This window comes from Rhinolophus sinicus, chromosome 10 (assembly GCF_057876585.1).
Source record: "Rhinolophus sinicus isolate RSI-liver-muscle chromosome 10, RSI-T2T, whole genome shotgun sequence".
Taxonomy (NCBI): domain Eukaryota; kingdom Metazoa; phylum Chordata; class Mammalia; order Chiroptera; family Rhinolophidae; genus Rhinolophus; species Rhinolophus sinicus.
Genome location: NC_142510.1, coordinates 188,338 through 204,092, shown reverse-complemented (window position 1 = coordinate 204,092; position 15,755 = coordinate 188,338). Strand labels below are relative to the sequence as shown.

At 54.8% G+C, this 15,755-nt stretch overlaps 1 protein-coding gene across 1 annotated transcript in view; it reads right to left on the bottom strand.

Annotated features, from left to right (window-relative positions):
* Positions 1–15,755, bottom strand: part of LOC109438481 (NSE1 component of SMC5/6 complex) — a 151,269-nt gene continuing 135,514 nt past the window's right edge. The window contains exons 17-20 of the transcript XR_016022481.1: positions 2,358–2,500; positions 1,495–1,650; positions 851–970; positions 1–182 (exon numbers count right to left, since the gene is read on the bottom strand). The gene's annotated coding sequence lies outside the window, so the exon portion shown is untranslated. The remainder of the gene's footprint in view (positions 183–850; positions 971–1,494; positions 1,651–2,357; positions 2,501–15,755) is intronic.

Genomic DNA, 15,755 nt, shown 5'->3' with positions numbered 1-15,755 from the left:
TGTGGCTTAAACAACAGATATTTATTTTTCCACAGTTTTGAAGCCTGGAGTCTAAGATCCAGGTGCCAGAGGGTCGGTTTCTCCGGAGGCCTCCGCCTTGGCTTGCAGACGGCCATTTCTCATGGCGACTTCCCGTGATCTTTCCTCTGTGTGTGCATCCACAGTGTCTACTGTGTCCTCTTCTGCTCAGGACATGAGTCAGATTGGATTAGGGCCCACCTAAGTGACCTTGTGGAACCTAATGACTCTATAAAGGCCCTGTCTCCAAATACAGTCACATCCTGAGGTCCTGGAGGTTAGGACTTCAATCATGAATTATACATATAATAGATACATCATAGGAGATGGTAAATACTGTTATTCCCCCATTTTACAGATTGAAAACTGAGTCTGGGAGATGCATAGGAACTTGCCTACAGTCACACGGCTGGAAGTCACAACCAGGTTTTTTGTTTGTTTTTTTCTCACAGCTAGGTCTTTTTTGGATGATTTCAACTCTCAGAATTGTTCTCTCACCTCCTCACTGTCCAAGTATGAAGGTGAATGGGATAAATGTTCTAAGAGATGTGTGAAGGGCTCTGATCTGAAAGGGACCTGAAGAGCATTTCTTCTCCCCCGTGGCTAAACATGGGACCTCAGACACTTCTGTTATTGTATTTTCAGGGACTTCTAATTCACTGGGTGATATCCCAGAGGAGGTACCAGAGGGCTGTCCATGATTACCTCCATGGACAGAGAGCTCATTTCCTCACAAGAAATCGTTCTGCTATTTTATCCCAGAGCCCCCTGAGAAATTATAGCATTTAACTAGGAAACTCACCACCCTTCCGCAGGTTCTCGCAGGACTCACCGTCAGAACAGCCCTCCAGCAGGCGGAGTTGGAGCTCGATGGTCCCGGACAGCTCCCGGAGTCGCAGCAGCTTCTCCACCCGGTGGCTGCTCACCTGGGCCACATCCAGGGGCTTGTTCCCTACAGGCAGCAGGGGCAGCGTCACCACCACTGAGCAGTTTCTGGAAGGAGCATGCGCTGTGCCTGACTGAGCCTCACGTCCCGTGGCTGCAGAACAGCGGCGACAGAGGGTCCCACAGAAGCTGCCCAACAGCGAGCATCAGCTCCCTGTCTGTACCTCATACTGAGGGGAAGGAGAAGGCCAGCTAGGAAGAGGCTAGGCTGGAATTCAAACCCAGGCAGTCCAGCTGCTCCCTCTCGGTTATAGGAAGGGCTCAATGCTAGGGCAGGGGAGGAGCTGCTTGGTCTCAGGGCTGCAGCCAGGAGAGCCCCACAAGAGGAGAGCAGGTACCAGAAATCCCACCATTAGAGCCCTGGTCCGCCAGGCCCAAAAGGTGCCACCTCACTGGGGTACCGGCCTGCAATTCTAATAAGGGCCACTAGATGGCAGGGCTGCCGAGGTGGTGGTGGACCCACTGAGGAGAGCAAAACTGAAGGTCAGGTCACCTTACCATGGGGCAGGCAGCCCAGACCCAGTCACCCACCTCCAGCTCCTGGGAGAAGTAGGTCTCACAGGGCCTGCGGTTTCAAAGGGTCAGATTCAGGTGCAGGCAGTGGTCTGGAGTGCGGTCCAGTTGGCAGTGGGAATACAGCAGGTGCCCATCTTGACCCCTAGTGTGTTCCCCACAGACCAAAAGGACCTGGAACAAGAGAGTGGCGTGTCAGCGGCCAGGGAGGCACAGGCACACAGCTTCTTCCCCCCACCATGCCCTAGTCCAGGCCACCAGGACTGTCACCATAGCCGACGTGGTGTCCCAGCCTCTATTCCTGCCCCAGCCCACAGCCCGCCCTTCCTCCACGTGGCAGCCAGAATGCCCTTTAAAAAAAAATGCAAGCCAGACCTTATGCCCTGCTCACAGCGCTCTGCCTTCCATTGTACTTAAAGGGGAAACTGGTCTCCTTGGCATGGCCTGTGGGTCTGCGTTAACTTGGCATAAGTAAAACACAAAAATGTTTTCTGAGTGAATGGATGAATAGATCTGGGGCTGGTCAACTATGGTTCCTGGGCCAAATGCCGCTCACCACCTATTCTTTATCAATACACTTTATTGGACAATGGCCACACCCATTCATTTACACAGCTGTGATGACTTTCATGGCACAATGGCAGACTGTATGGTTTGCAAAGCCTGAAATATTTACTACCTGGCCTTTTACAGAAAGTTTGTGACCCACGGGCTGGGTGGATGCATGGGTGGGAGGGAGGGAGGCACAATCAACCAGCTGACAAACCCAGGAGGAATGTTGGGGGGAAAGAGGTCCCAATACCTCACCTCTGTGATGACAGTGGCTTTTGTTTGTGTTACGTGTTCTTCCTGTGTTCTCTTCAACCTTACAATTACCCTACCTGCTGGAACCTGTTGCTTCTCACATTCCTCAGATGAAACACTGGATTCTCAGAGAGGAGACATGCCCGGCCCATGGTCATCCAGCCAGCAAATCGCCAAAACACAATCGCTGCTGTGTTCACCGAGCTGGGACTCGCGTTACCTAAAGCAGTAGGGTGCAGCAGAAACACAGCCCCGATTACCGGAGGGCTCCCCGCTGCCCACCACAACGGACACCCCGGAACCCAGCTCCAGACTGTGATTTTGGCCACTGGGGCCGCAGGTGGCCTTCTCTCCCGCCCGTCATCCCAGGGCCCCAGGCACATGCCCGCACCTCATGCCCCCCCCTTGCAGGACCTCGGTCACATCACTGGGCCTTCGTGCACGCGTGTGTCCCCACCTCCACATGGCAGAATGGGGCGTCCTCACGGTGTTGGGCGTGTGAGGATGGCTGCCTGGGGGAATGCAGGGCGGGCCGCAGGGATTCATAAAGCCTCAGCTGAGCCGGATGTGGGGACCTAGAACCCCCACGATCCAACAGTGATGACGAGACCGACGGCCCCTGGAGGGTGTTCTCAGCCGTCCACGAAAGTCCATTACAATTAACCGCCCCTCTCTGGGCCCTACTGCTGACAAACCAGGCGACTTAGGATAAACAACGAAGCAGGTCCCTGTAACTAAGGAGCTCCTGTCACTCGTAAGAAGGGAGGAGGACGCCCTGTCTCAGATACCACAGTGAATGCGTCTGGAGGCAGGATGACACAAATGCTGCAGCAAGTCACAGCCATGACACTGCCATGTGCCTGGCCTGTTCTGAGTACTTTCCAAGCATTGAGTCTTTGAATCCTCACCCTCTGTGTTACAGATGAGGGAACGCGCACAGAGAGGTCGGGCGCTGTTCTCAAGGCCACACAGCGAGGCAGTGGCAGAGCTCAGGCTCCTTAGCCTGTGCGACGGTGACTGACACACACTGTCACCGGGGTCACACAAGTGCAACGTGCGCAGCTCCTCTGGCCTTGAGCTGGGTAATCTCCCCTGAAAAGTGAATCCTTAAGCTTTTGGGCGGTTTTATCATACGACTCACAGTACCGGTAATACCAACACATGTTCTACAAATCAACCCTGCCTCTGTTACATAAAAGTGCTTTGATATTTTCCAGAGTGTTCTATTTTGTATCATTTTTAAGTGCTGGTCGCCATCAGCTGAACGATTTCAAGATGCACTAATGGATCACGGTTCACAGATTGTAAAACGCCAGACTGCCACCTGTGAAAGGGAGGGCCCCTCGGCACGGTGTGGCCGGTGCCCAGCCCGGCTCGGCCAGAGGCCTCCACCAGGGCTCAGCCAGCACAGTGTTCAAACACTAGTGCGGGTCGAGCACAGCTAGAGTCGGGCCCACAGAATGGTTTCATTTTGCCTGCATAGAGCTTACTTTTCTTTTTTTTTTTTTTTGAAAGATTGTAACATTTCATAATCCGGAGATTCACAGAACCACCCAGATCCTCAACTTCTGAAATGATCAGATCTGGCAACTCTGAGTAACTGCTGTGTGGGGAGGTCTGCTGCCTGCTAGAAGAAGCTGGGTGCCCCCGCATCAGCTCAGCACCCCCGTCTCACTCCAGCTCAGGACCCCGTAGGCATTGGGATGTGGGTCTGCCCGAGGACCTTGGTATTAAATAACTAAGGCGAATCCAACAGGTACACAGTGACCCTTAGAACCCTGGCACCGTGCGCGGGGCTCTGCCACCTGAAGGCATAACTGCCAGATGCCTGGGAACGTGGGAAGGAGGACTCCCTGTCCCTGTTGCTTCCAGGTGACTGCTTGCTTCACGACAGCCGTGCAGTGACCCCTGTCGTCCTCGTCCCCAGCCTCTGTGGCCCTTCCAGGAACCCAGGCCCTTCCGGTCCCATCTAGAGGCCCGCAGATGATGTTTGTTGTGACTTGTCCTGAGCTGTGGCTCTCGCAGGGCTGGCCTATGTATGTGCACTGGCTCTAGGCCCAGACTGCCGTTTGCTGGCTGTGTGACGCTGAGCATGTCTTTGAAATTCGCTGCGTGTCTGGCTTCCCCTGTGAAATGGAACGTAGTAGCATGTATCGTGCAGGGTTTGGGGAGGATTAAATAGGTAACCCTTATGAAGTGCCCGATAAATACCAGGAGTCACTCCACACCGAAATCGCTGGGGCACCTTGTCTGCCTGGCCGTGTATGGAGACTGTGTGTGGGGTTCCCTGGGCAGGAGGCTCTGTCACCAGCTCAGGGTGAGGCTGGAGGCGATGGGCTTGTGTTTCAAGCCCACCCTTTGTGTTCATCATTCCCCAGGGTGCTCTGGTAACCATGGCAACCCAGCTTACAGGTTGCCAAGTTCAAAACAATATATTTCCAAGCAAGAAGTTTTGCTGACATCACCCATCCCGACAAGAAGGGAATGAAGGCTCCAGGGTGCTCATTAGTCTCTGTTCACACGTCTCCCTAAGCGACGCCATCCAAGCCATTAGTATCGGGGCGCAGCGAGAGCCGCGAGCACCCCTGCTGCACTGACACTGCCTGGACGAGCCTGAGCTCTGGGGCCCCACTGACTGAGATGCGCGCCGGACTCAGCTGCTTCCTGTACGACACTGGGCAGGTGGCCGGCCCTGTCTGTGCTTCAGCTCCTCGCGGGAAGCATGGGCCTCGCCCAAGGCTCCTGAAGTGAATGGCTCCTGTGTGAAAGGAAGCTCAGAGCCCAGTGCCTCGCACACAGTAGGCCTGCACACACTGTCCTCCGTGGCTTCTCGGGTCTGCTGGTGCCCCCAGACTGGGCCTACCTGCTGAAAACACACGGCTTTCCCTGCGGAACCGCAGCACAGAGCTTCACGTACAAAGACCGTAATCACAACAGCATTTATAATGATGAAAAATGGCAAGCAATGCAAATACCTGACAATAGAGCGTTGATTAAATAAAGCAAGGAGTATCCATAGACGGGAATGTGATGCGTCTGTTTAAAATGGGGGTGCACATGTGTTTATCGCTGCAGGACGGGTTACTGAAGACAGAGCAGATCCTGAGAGCGCACGTCACAGGGAGGCACTGGGACGTCGGGGTGCTCGTGGTTGTGGGGGCTCCTCTTTGTTCAGCGTGTGCTGTGTCTCCCATGCTTTTCACCACACACGTGTGTGCAACACAACAGCCCTAACAGAAACCCCCAGTTCACAACAGCCTGATCAACATCAACCCGTCTCAGGGCTTGGGACAAACTCCACATTGGCCGCGGGCCTTCTGGGCGCCGCTGGCTCAGGGACAGTCTCCTTCTGCCTGGTCCAAAGCCTGAGCCGTCTGCTGTGCGTGTCCCACCCACCCTGCCTTGTGCCCACTCCGGGCCTGGGCACACGTTCCAGGGACAGAGGTGGCCGTGCTCAGACCCTGCAGGCAGCATCGTGAAGGAGCACGTGAATGCGTCCTTCATGCTCCGGAATTCTGCTGTGAGGTCTCCTTGGTGAGGCCTTTCCGGGCCCCTTCCCCTCTCTCGGCCCTGTGGACACTGTCCCCTTAGAACCGGCCAGCCTGAGCTGTCAGCCCTGCCCATGGCCTCCCTGGAACTGTCTCCTGTCTGAGGCAAAAGTGGACGGCCTGGCCCCCCCACGGTACCGGCGGGAAACAGCCCACAGTGACGAGCTGTGGGAAAAGCCTCTCGGGAAGGGCACCTGCAGCCATTCTCTGGTGGGGCCCCTGTGATTCCGGGAGGCGGAGGCCGTGCGTGGACCCAGGGGCCAGTCAGCCCCTCTATTCACAGTTCCCCCAAACAGCTACTCTGTTGAGAATTCCTTTAAGTGTGCTGTGGTGGCCCCACTGTTTCTACCCAAATCCCCGTTCTCTGTGTCTCCCCGCTGGGGCCGTACGGCCACGCATGCGAGGGACACGAGGAGACACTTGAGACCAGTGTGTCACCTCCTCCGCCTGCTGTCACGTGAGGTGGCTGAGCTCTGTGGGACACACCCACGCCCTCGGGAGGCTTGGCTTCTGCCCCGTCCTTATCAGTTCGCCCCCCCCCACCCCCACATACTTATCTCTGGGAAATCAAGCCCGCCCACGCCACCGGGCCAGGCCAGTCCAAACAAAGGAGAAGGGGCGGCCGTTGGAACGTGACTGGAATGAGGTGGGAAAGGAGACACGGGAAGGACATACGTCCTGGGAAAGCACAGCTGCTGCGTCAGCTGTCCCCCTTCTCAGAAGCCCACAGGCCTCGGCGTCTCACGGGATTGGGCCCGGCCCCGCCTCTGCCACACACTAGCTCTGTGACTTGGAGCAGGTCACTGTCCCTCTCTCAGCAAGTGTTCTCATCGGCCACACGGGGCCGATGGCGTGGGTCTGAGGGTCGTTGTGGTGCCTGGTTGGCACAGCCCCTGTGCAGTGCGGGCACTCACGCCGGTGACTGTCTGTCACCCTCTTCTCCATCCTCAGCGTCACTCAGTGGCAGAAACAGTGAGACCCTGCAGCTCGGTCCTCAGCCCTTCCTGCAGGGACACTGAAGGGCAGGACACTGCTCACCAGAGCAGTGACAGTGACGGTACAGGAGGTAGGGGCGGTGGCATTCAGGCAGCTTCACCGCCGTCTGCTTGGCCCCCATTTTATTGACCAAGAAGCTGACGTGAAGTGCCCGGCGCACCAGCTGGCACAAGACAGAGCCGGGACCAGAGCCCCATGTGCTCCCGGGGGCTCACGCGGGGTCCACTCCTGAGCCAGTGGCAGCAAGGAAACGCTGAATACTGAGTCCATCCGTCGTCCCTGGGAACCCTGGTTCCCTGGGACAGGGACGAAGAGGACATGGCAGAGAGAGGGAGTGAACAGTGGCAGGAAAATGGATTAGGGAGTGGGGAGGGGCTGCCTGCCATTAATCACCATGAAGAGTAGGTCCCAGAGAGCTGCCTCTGGCTGCAGGGTGATTGATGACCCTTTTAATTTCCCAATTATGCAGGGGCACGTGGGGGAGGGGCTCCTCCCCGGGGGAGCGGGGACATCTGTGCGATGCCCCAGAGCGAGGCAGGGAGGGCTCTGGGGACACCCCGGGTAGTTTCCTGAAGAGCCTGAGCCTAGGGCAGAGCTTGGAGGAGCTGCAGACGGGGTCCCGGAGCTGCAGGATCTGGGGAGACAGCACAGGTCTCCCAGAGGCCATGGCGGGCTCCACTCCCCACCCTCGCTGAAAGAGAACTCAACTAAATTTCTGTCGCCAGTCCTCCTTCTTCCCCAACGGCGGGATCTTAATCTTGTCCCTGAGTTGTGTCTGAGCTCCGGACGTCAAGACAGGCTGAGAGCCGGGGGCAACTGGCTGCTGGAGATTCTCCGGGGGGCGCAGGGGCCTCCTGGTTCATCCATCATCCCGTCCCACCCTCAGCCATCCGCTGAGGGCGGCTGCTCAGAACCCTCACCTTCCTGCTCACACCCACCTGCTTCTCTGTGTTTCTGCTGTGCACCGAGGAGCAGGGGGGTCCTGCCAACACTGTTTCTGGTCCCAACTGCACAGACGGACCCCAGACGGTCCCGAGGACACCGCCCTCCTCACCGGGGCTCCACTGACACCCAGGACGCAGGGGTGGCCTCCAGGCTGTCGTCCTCTCCTCGTCCCAGCCCGGGGCAGGGCACAGTGAGTGCGTCAGCCATCACCCCGGCCCCCGTCCTGCCCACACGGCCGGTCCTCTGAGTCCTTCTTCCCCAAGAAGCCAAGAGCAGCCACACCGTGCCGAGGGGCCCTCCCTTTCACAGGCCGCAGTCTGGCGTTTTACAATCTGTGAACCGTGATCCATTAGTGCATCTTGAAATCGTTTAGCTGATGGCGACCAGCACTTAAAAATGCTCATTCTCTGTTCCCTTCACCAAAATGTTAGTCCCATGATGCCAAAAACCCTGGTTTTACTGTCACTGTACCCAACACTTATCACAGGGGCCGAGCAAGCAGTCGACGAATGAATGAAAGGTCGAGTGTGAGCCATGGCTCCTTTTACCCCCCTGCCGCCCACCCCGGGGCACAGGAAGTGAGGACACCCCATGACCTGAGCCTCAGAAACATGCCCCCCCCCATCCTGCCTCCCGCTTCCTCCGGTCCTGAGCCGCCAGCTCAGTGCCCCACCCTGTCGCCTTGGAAGCCACACTTTTCCAAAACGGAGGAAAACGCTCCTCTCCCAGGGCTTCCCCTTCTCGTTTTTTGCGCCTGTGGAATCCAGCCACGCACCAAGGTCGACTCGAGACTCCGTGTGCTGAATTTGGGAGCTCCAAATGCGGAGAGATGGTTGTGGGTGCTCGGATTCCAATGGCGGCAGCCACAGATGTTCCCCATTCCCCTGAGAAGCACCCTCAGCAAAACCAACACTTGTTTCTCCCAGAGCGACACCGCGACCGCGTTATATGAGGGAATGAGACGGCCGGTCAGCATGGCAAGCCCAGAGGATGACGGCCCCTGCTAATCAATAAGCCGCTGTCACTGCCCTAAGGACGCTCGCCTGTGGCCAGCTCACATGACCAGAGACACCTGCTCACCACTCTTCCCTCACCTTCCAGAGACGGGCATGTGACAGCCCCAGATCTCTCACCTGTGGCTTCTCCTTCCATCCCATCAATCAACCCAGTATCGCTGTCCTTGGGCTCCTGATTTCCTCCCTTTCCCAATGCGATAAAAATAATGTGCTCTGGTGAGACACAAACCCGCAGAAACAAGCAGCTGCTGCAGAAATGCAATCGCTGCCACATCTGAGCTGATGGCCACGGAGGCCCTGGCGAGACCCCTGGTCCACCACAGGTACCCAGGCCAAAAAACTGGCAGCTGTGTTATGGCCGCTGCTTCTGCTTCTGCTGTCCGTGTCCCAAGCACATAGCTAGAGACCTCGTGTACACTAGTGCTTGTAAATGAATTAAGGGTAAAGCTGGGATTTCTCCTAAAATTATGTTGTAGCTGTCCCGCGTGTCACAGACAGAAGCACTGGGTCACTGCTCCCATACCAGCCGTCTCCCTAACCTGTGCTTGCGACTCGGCGCCCTGGCCCTCGACCAGGAATTTCCCCGGCAACAGCCCGCACAGACACACACAACAGTCCTACTGCCTGGAGGGTATTTGCACAGCACACAGTCATTAAGAGACAGCTCTGAAATGTATTTGCAGAAATCAAATTGCCGGTATGCATGACTAAACGCTGAATCGGGACTCGATATGTCCCGAAAGGTCAACTCTCTCAAGATGCCATTTTCTGAGAATAAAGATAATGTAGACCTGCGTTCACCGCCCCACACGTGCTCAGGATGGAAAAGCATCATTCAGCTGTAGCCTGAGAGAAAAGCAACGCTGTTTCCACTGGAATCAGCTCATGGACAAAGACATTCTTTTCTGATTGAACAAATAACATAAAACAAATTTTTGGCAAATGCAGAATCCCAACTCACCCTCACAAAAAAAATAAATAAGACTTTCCATCTCCTGGAAGACTCAGGCAGAGTTGGGGTACAAGCAACAGAAATGGGGTGGTGAGGCTGACAGAAATCCAATCCTGGACTACTGAGCAATAAAACACTGCGTGCGCCACGGGGGTGCATCGAAATCAGAGCTGGCTTCCCAAGCAGGGACACCCAGGTGCCACATCGGACGCGTGGGCTCCGAGGCAGGCAGTGAGGCTCTGCAGACCCAGACAGGGAGAGGTGACGCCGAGCGGGTGTTTGGGCCTTAACCAAACTCCTCGTATCCTGGCAGGAGCAAGCGTTTCCTCACTGGGCTGCATCCCTGCGCACGTGCAGCTCCATCCTTGGTGCGCGCTCCGGAACGCTCCCCCCACCACTGTCACCACCTCCGTCAGAACTTGCTGATCTCCTGAGTTAAATATTCAGAAGGATCTGGTTTAATTGTTTGTCGGCTCTTCTAAGAGAGCAGGAGATGTACCTGTGTGGTTCACGTCTACACCCCCAGCAACGAGGCTGAGGTGTGAGATTTGGGTGCAGGCAGCATAGGTGCCCAGTAACTCTGTTAAACGATGGAGGAAATGACTGAGTGACTTATACCACAGAAAGACACCTGGGCTCGCACTTACATGTAAGCCAAGTCATGGTTATGACCTTCCACCCCAGTGGGACTTTGGGGATGTAAGTGTAGAGATCTGGGACAACCTCATTTTACTCACCAATGAAAGGGTTAGGTCGTATTTGGATGTCAGACTGCATTTCATTTCCCATCAGCTTATCTCTCTTATTCAACCGAAATCAGACACAGAATTTGCATGTTTACAACACATAAAAAGGAGCTGCTGTACTTGGAGTCTGGGGTGGGAGGGCCGTCGCACAGCTGTGTGGTGAGTGCGCTCACCCGTGATTCGTGGCAAGACAGAGCGGGGTTGGGGACAGGACGTGGCACTGGAACCTTGGTGGCGATACTTTTAGCTGTCGTTTATGCTACATGCCAAGCACTGTTTTAGCACCATGCACGCGTTACGGTCTCAGTATCTTTATATGACAGAGGATGACACTGAAGAACGGGGGACGAGGAGGGGGGCAAGGTCAAACGTACTGAAGGAAATTGATCCGGTAACTGTGGGAACTGGGGTTTGAATGCAGGAGGGCAGACACAGGTGCCCGGGTCTTACACATCGTGCCATCTTAGAGACCTCACTGGCTTTGCAGTTCACCCAAAGTCTGCCCTGAACAGGCTGTTTGCACCTGGGGGGTGGCTGTGCCACTTCAAGACAGCGTCCTGCGTTAACCGGCGAGTATGTGCTCACGGCGACCTGCAGTCTGTTCACGCCTGTTTGTACCCAGGCCCTTGGCTGTCCCTTCCCACATGCCTCTGAGCTTGGGTGTGTGACTGGCTGTGGCCCCAGGACCAGGGCCAGGATGATGCCGTCACAAACCTGAAGGTGCTTGGGTGGTGGCACTTGTCCTCGCCTGCTGCACTCAGGCACCTCATGGCCGTGATATGAAGGAGTCCAGACTAACCTGCTCGATGACAACACACACGCTCAGCACCCCAGCTCACGTGGACACAGCCCTTAGGCCTGTGTCATCCAGTCCCCGTGAAGCCACCAGCTGACCCAGAGAGCCTCCGTGGTACCCAGCCCAGTGCTAAGAATAAAGGGAGTTTATTCCAGAAAGCTCTGACTGAACAAGATCTCAAGAGGAGGTATGTGTGGCCAAGTGTCACAATTAGGGACAAAGAACTCTCCTGGTTGAGTCCAGACAAAGTCCTGTCCAGAGGCACCCCCCCCCCCCGGAAGGCAGCAGTGACCATGCCATCCCCCCCACCACAGCCAGAACCACGTGGCCCAGGGCCACTCTGACCCCAGGCTGAAGTACTCGTGTGTCAGCCCCTCACACAGAGCAGCAGTCCAGTCCAGTGGTTTTGAGAGAAAACATACATACACCACAGAAAAACATTTCCATTAGTCCTTGGTGGTTTTTTTTTAAAATCAAGACAGTGCAGATAGTTTTTATAAAGTTACATTTATCAAAATCTTAAAGGAATGTCATGACTCTGACATATGCCCTTCCTCAATTTTTTATGTAAAGATGTCCTTTCTACATTAACTAATGGTAATAAATGCTACTTCTTCTATCTTTTTAATGGCCTATTCAGCAAAATTAAAAATTGATAACATTTTGTAGTTTTATTTTTTAAATTCAATGCTAATAGGCACTGGTTGCTAACCCAACACTAAGCCCTGAGCTTGTAGCAACTAACCTTCAGAACAGCCCTCTGACTTTGGCCCTCATTACTCGTACTTTCAGAGGAGCAGCCTGAGAGACGCAGAGGTCAGGGGACACGCAGAGATCTGGGCCTCAGAGCTGGGCTCATGTGACACGGCTGAGGACACCCGGCCCAGGCCACCCCCTGAGCCAGTTGGTGCTCACCGAACCGACCGAGCTGGTCCTGCGCCGGGCACTGGACATGGCCCAACAGAGGACACCATAGCTTCCTGCCACCGAGACACACCAGGAAGGACCCGACCCATCCCTTGGGTGTGGAATGTGGCCCCGGCACCTCTGGGCCGTGGGATACGCGGTGGACCTGCGATGGGAGGATCCAATAGGTGAAACATTCTTCCTCTCAGAGGGTCACTTAAAAGGCTTTTTCTGCTTCAGAAGGCCTGTCTTTTTCTTCCTATTGGAAGTGGCTTCCCACAAACCTGGAGGACAGCCCCGCACCAGTTCCAATAAAGAATGGGTCGGACCAGGAGGAAGGCAGGCGGCCTGGTCCCCTCCAACCTAAGAAAAGGAGTCCTCAGACATGAAGAAACTGGGGGGGACGCTTTCTTGTCCCCGCCTCCTGCCTCATACTGAGTGAAGGGCCTCCAAAGGGGACGGAGTCGGATCCCAGGACACAGAAGGGACTGTACACGAGACAGCGCAGACTTTGTTCTCAAGCTTCGCTGTGTCAGACTCGCCTGCATTAAAAACTACGGATTCTAGTGCGGCCGTTCTAGACTGCCTCTCTGATGGGTGTGTGTTCAGTGTCACACACCAACGTCTGCAAACCGGATGTGCGTCTCCTGCCGGCAGCCTCCGTGCTGTGCCCCACACACACACAAGCACAGGATGGTGTTTCATGCGACCTCTGGGGACCACGTGCTCTCCCTCAGATCCATGTGCTGGGCACCGACCAAGGTGCCCACTGGGCCCCTGAAAGCAGTGACGCTTCTGTTCTTTGTGTAACGACGTCTCAGGAGCCCTCAGAGGAGGCAGCATGACCATGACAGCGACAGCCAAGCACACCGCCCCGAGCTGAGCCCTGTGAGCACCCATCTCTGTGACAGCACGGGCCGGCCCCCCGCCCTCGGCCAGCTGGGCTGTGTGCACTGCAGACCTGCCTCTTAGGGGACTGGGAAGCACGTCATCATCCACAGGAGACAGATGACTCGACCTGGCAATTCTGGCTGGCTGCCAAGACACCTCTGCTGACTGGGGGCAGGTCAGCAGGCGGGAGGGTTTGGTCCCAGAGCTGTGTCCTAGACCAAGCCCCTGAACAGAGAGGGAGACCTGGTCCACTGCCTGTGGGGTACTAAGCCCGTTCCTTCCGAGGGTTAGGCCAGGCAGGCTCGCCTCAGTCCCCCGGGGCAATGGCTGGGGCCCGAGGTTCAGAGCACAGGACGGAGACCCCTGCCTGGGGTTCTCCTCCTCTGGTTTCTGTTTTCACTTGATGCAATCTGAGGAGCTGACACACCACTAAGGCCTACCGGGGGTGACCCAGAGGGTAGGTCCAAGCACAAAGGGTGGGAGATTGTATAAACAGAGCAACAGCTAGGAGAGGGGGTGTTACTGTAGAGAGGGCACCTTGCCCCACTAGTGTAGCCTCCGTGTCCCCACCTGTAAAGTAGGGCCATGGCCACCCAGACAAAGCTCTGGGCTCGGCTCATGAAAAGCAACAGATGGTGCCCTGCTGTTGGGGCGAGACTGCTGGCGGCTCAGCAGACTAATCTCAAACCCAAGGGAGGAAACAGAGACAAAGGCAAGTTGAGCTTGGACTTTGAAAGGAGAACTTCTAATGAATGGGATTTAAAACAAAAAACAAAAACAAGGTGTTATTTTGTAGTTAGAACGCAAACAGTAGGAAAGAGAAATAAAAGGAAACGCAGTGAGGCAGATGCTAATAGGCCCCAGTAAACAACCTCAGCCCTGCCTGTGGGAGAGGAAGTCTGGGGCCAATTTGAGAGGCAGCTTTCAGGTTTGAAATCACGGCAGGATCCGCATGGAAGGAGGAGGGGATGCCAGAGGGATGCTGACGCGGAACATGAGAGGCTGTGGAGAACAGCCTCTGTGCAGCAGGAAAAGCGAGGGCCACAGGAAGTGTTTGTGCTCACATCTAAGCCAGGAAGGTTCCCCAAGGCCTGAGAAACTCAGAGGCAGAGAGAAACGAATCAGTAAGGAGAAGCAAGTGACGGAGAAAAGTGCCTTTCAGGAAACCCAAGAACACACGGACTTGGGAAGTGTCACCTGACAGCAGCCCCATTCTTGAAACCTGCAGACCTGGAGGCTAAGGACCCAGGACAGAGCTCACACACAGCTCGGCGTCGGGACGAGTTCAGGGAACAGAGGACAGTAAGAGCGTTTTAAATGTGAGACATAGGGGTCAATAAAGAGACGGGACATTGGAGGCAGCCCGCTGCAGGTTTCCGATCTCGGCTGGAACAGGATGGAGTGGCAAGGGTGACCGGGGCCAGGGGCACAAGTGAGCCCGGCATAGGTGACAGCACTTCATCTACATCTCAGCAGGAAAGGCCAACCATAGTGACTTTCTCTCTGGGATTTGAGAAGCATGGCGCCACCTTCAGGCTTTCGACTGGAGATGTCTAACTGGGCTTCAGACAGCAAAGCATGGACAGCTGACCCAAATGCTCTGAAACTGAAATGCCCTTCTCTTTGTATTTGCTCTGTTTTCCGTAACCTCCCTCAAATGAAAACAGGACTGTTAACAGTCTGTGGCTGGTAACAGCAGTCAGATGGAAATTGTAAGAAGCATTTGGAGTCTGTCTGGGAATATTTTTCTGGGGGAGGGGGGGGATGCTATTGTACAAGGAAACCTGTGTCCCCCCCTATGGTTCTGATAGTTTTAAAACTTTGCAAAGATGGGATATATGCGAGACATGGGTCTTGAAGTGTCTAAACTTGAAGCGGCTAAAGGAATACAAGCTGCCCAGTAAGGCAGTCAGAATCTTCCTAGGTACCAGAGTAAGGCACCTTTGGCAGAATAAGAAGGTTAGGAGTTATGAGAAATGACTCTATATTATTTGCATCTTTGATGCTTCTGTGGGAACAGAGTGCTTTGGAAAAGGAAGAGATGTGTAGTGTTAGCTTTAATAAACTAAAGAAATATTGAGTACATTTTATACTGCTAATATTCTATAATAATTGGGCCACTCTGTTATTTCAAGAACATTATATAACTCTCTCTGGAGAATCTGCATGGATACATAGCTGCACATAATTTGTACAAACATATTGGACCATTAGTATGACTTTGAGACGCAGAGCAGAATCACCTGGGAAATTTTTCCAAAATTAAAAAGGAGGAGTTAAAACCTGAATAAATTCTAGGGCTGCACGTGGCTCCACCTCGACATGAGGTCACGTTTAGATAGTAAGAGTTGCCATTCACTGCATGCTTACATTACGTAAGCCAATCTTCCAAGCTCATGCCGACCTTATCTCATTGAATCCTGCAACAAACCTGTGAGACAGGCACTGTTCTGACACGGCCCAAACCACCTGTCTGCTCTTGCCTGAACTGCTGTGATGGACGTCTCACTGGTCTCCCTGACGTCACTCGTGCCCTCCTAGAATTTTCTGAGGGTGCGTCACACAGAAGGACCCCCTCAAAACGTATGACACAGCATGTCCCCCTCTGCTCAGAACCCTCCAACAGCCCGTCTGTGCTCAAGCCCGTCCTCTGGCCTACAAACCCTGTACGATCCAACT